This window comes from Arachis ipaensis, chromosome B02 (assembly GCF_000816755.2).
Source record: "Arachis ipaensis cultivar K30076 chromosome B02, Araip1.1, whole genome shotgun sequence".
Taxonomy (NCBI): Eukaryota; Viridiplantae; Streptophyta; class Magnoliopsida; order Fabales; family Fabaceae; genus Arachis; species Arachis ipaensis.
Genome location: NC_029786.2, coordinates 16,673,730 through 16,677,069, shown reverse-complemented (window position 1 = coordinate 16,677,069; position 3,340 = coordinate 16,673,730).

The window sequence follows — 3,340 nt, the reverse complement described above, 5'->3', positions numbered from 1 at the left end:
TGTTTTTTTTTAATTCATGAAACTTGAACATCTAAATTCAATATATTATATATGTGACCAAAATATTTAATTATCATACATAATAATTATCAATCTCACATATATTATGGTTATACACGTTAAATAATAAAAGAAAACACTAGCATGTATACTCATCATTATAGAACAGAAAAAGAGAAGTTATCCTAGCCAACTTGGATCAGTGGAGTGATTAATTTAGTCGTCCACTTAAATAAATGTCGAGAATTTAAATCTTATTTTGTGTATGTAGCAACTTATTAGTTAATGATAAATTTTTAAATGATACGCATAAGTTTTTTTTTTTTTTTTAAATCAATTTTATGTGAAATGTAATCCAATTAGCTGACGCACGGAATCATGGAGAGCAACGTTATTAACTGGGTAAATAAAATTAAAGAATAAATTATAGTTATATATTATATTATTTCTCCTACCAAACCTCTCAACTCTCCCTACCCCTACCTCCGCTTTTTTCTTTCTTGCTGCTTTCTCTTGTTAAACCCTCATCTACTTCTTTCACCCTCAAAAGGTTTGTTTTATTTTTTTTTTTAATTTTTAATTTTTATTCTTTTTTGAATTTCTCTCATTGCTAAATCAAATTATTGTTATGGGTTTATAATGTTTCAAGGTTGTGGGGATGAAGAAAATTATTAATTTCATGGGAAGAAGTTGCACAACCAAACAGTAGTGAATCAAGAGGTAGGTTCAACTTAACTTTCTTTAATTTCTTATTTCTCCTAGAAAAATGTATTACCAAGTATTTCAGAGAGAAAATTACTTTATGAATATTATTGCATTGATTTTTTATAGAGTGAAGATGTTTGTTTAATTGATTATGCAAACAAGAATCAGTGGATTGAACTTCGGTTGGTAGAAGGTTGATCCTAATTGATATTGTTCATCAATTCAATTTTCTTTTATATATATTTCGACAATTAATAAGTTAGTTATCAAATTATTCACCAGTTTCTCTATATATTCATGACCTCAATTTTGAGAACAAATTTGTATGGAATTCATTGTTTGATTTGCATTTGAATGTCTAATATACATTTAGTTTCTTGATACATTGTTTCTTATAACTAACCTAACAAACTCATCTTTTTATAAATGAACCTAACTGATTTTTCACATCTCTAACTACCATTACCCTTGATATTCTCCCCTCAATAAACTTCGCCGTGGGATTAACAACCACTCCAAGTTTGTCTTTAAATTTATGAAACAAAGATGCTGAGAGAGATTTTATAAAGATATTCCTGATTTGATCATCAATCACAAAAATAATGCTAACAACAAAGAGTTCTTTATTGTTTACCATATCTCGAAAGCAATGGAAGTAAATTTCCATATGCTTATAGCTTGTATGAAGGATTGAATTTGCAGCTAACAAAATTGTACTTTGATTGTCACAATAGATGATAGGGACAATTGGTTGATATATTTATAGCTTTTTAAGTAGTTGTTGGATAGAAATTAGTTTTGATTGAACAGTAGTTATAGTTCGATATTCTGCTTCTGTGCTACTTCGGTTGATTTTGATTTGTTTATTACTCCTCTAAGACACCAAATTACATTCTAAGTGGACACCATATCCAATAATTGATTTCCTATCTTATATATCACCAATCCAATCTGAATCTGAAAAGCACAACAATTTTAGAAAAATGTAAACCAAAGTTCTATAGTTGGTATGCATGTATAAATTGAAAAACCTTGTTAATTGAAAAAGATAAATCAAGTCTTAAGATGGTTAAATATTGCAAAGCACCAACTATCTCTCTTTACTGTTTTGGATATTTAAAGTTGTAGACATTGAGTGAGCAATTTTGGTTATCCTTTTTACTGTCTCACTCTTATCTTGTATTTGTGTTATCAATTATGTTATATACACATAAATTTAGCTATCAAATCAGTAATTAATATAGAATATTTATTGAAATATAAAATATATATTATAAATAAATTAAATAATAAATATATTTGTACACAAATAAATATTAGTTGATTGTTATTGATTTTCACTGTTTAATAGAGATTTTTGTTATATTTGAGTAACTTATGGGCTATAATCTTTAGTGCCAACTTTTGTTGATTTGTTGTTATCAGGTTTGTTAGTTTTTTGTTGGAAAGCAATTTATTATTTTTGAATTTAGAATAAAATATTATTTTAATACTTAATATTTGAGCTAAAAATAAAAATGATCCTTAAACATTTTTATTGTTCAAAATTACCCTTAACATTATTTCACAATTTCATACGATTTCTTCATCTTTAGTCTTTGATTTAATTTGTCTTTGCTCCTTGCCTTGCTTTTGTCTTTCCTCCAATATGTAACATCCACTTCTCCTAATTATTTCATTAATACCAAACCCTTTGCCACGGTCACCACCAGATCTTGAAATGATGGCCTTTATATCCATTATTGTTGTTGTGGTTGTGGTGGCAATAATGGCAATGGCTATGGCTATGGTGGTGGTAGTAGTAATGGTGGCAATGGAGGTGCTAATGTTGGGACAATAATAATGATAGTGATAAACTAATAGTGAAGTTAATAATGGCATTATTTTGAACGACTTATTTTAGTCTAAAAAATTTTAAATTTTATATTCCAGTTTTAAAAATTTTAAATGTGTTTAATGTTGTCTCACAATTAAATTTAACACAAACAATTAGCATATTGAAGAGTCAATAATGTTTGATTTTGGTACATAAGTAAAATCAATCAACGATCATCAACATAAAAAATTTTCCTTTTGATTCTTGAGCATTGATGATTGATTGATAGGATTTGAGATTTTTTTTATAAGAAGGACATCGACAAAAAAAAGTGTTACAAAAACGAAAGTTTTAGTTATATTTTTTTAACACACTGAATAATATATGACTTAATAATAACGTTGTTAACGTCCACGTCAGTCATTTTGTTAATTATTTGTGTCAAATTTAACAATAGGACAATATTAAACCCTCTTTAAAACTTTTTGGGATAAAAATAAGACTTTAAAACATTAGAGACCAAATTAAAATTTGACTCAAATATTAAAGATCAAAATAATATTTTATTCTAGGATAATTTTGAAAAATAAAAAATATTAATGGGTATTTTAATTTTCAACTCTGACGTTTGAAACTAAAATAATACTTTATCTATTATTATAAGAGTTTTTTATAATTTGTGTCTTTTTTGTTATGATATCACTTCTTTTAAAAATTTAAATTGATAGGACGAGACATATAAAAATAATTATATTTTTCAAATAAGAATCTTTTTTGGATGTGTTTAAATTTTTGCATATTTTTTTTCTCTTTTAATTT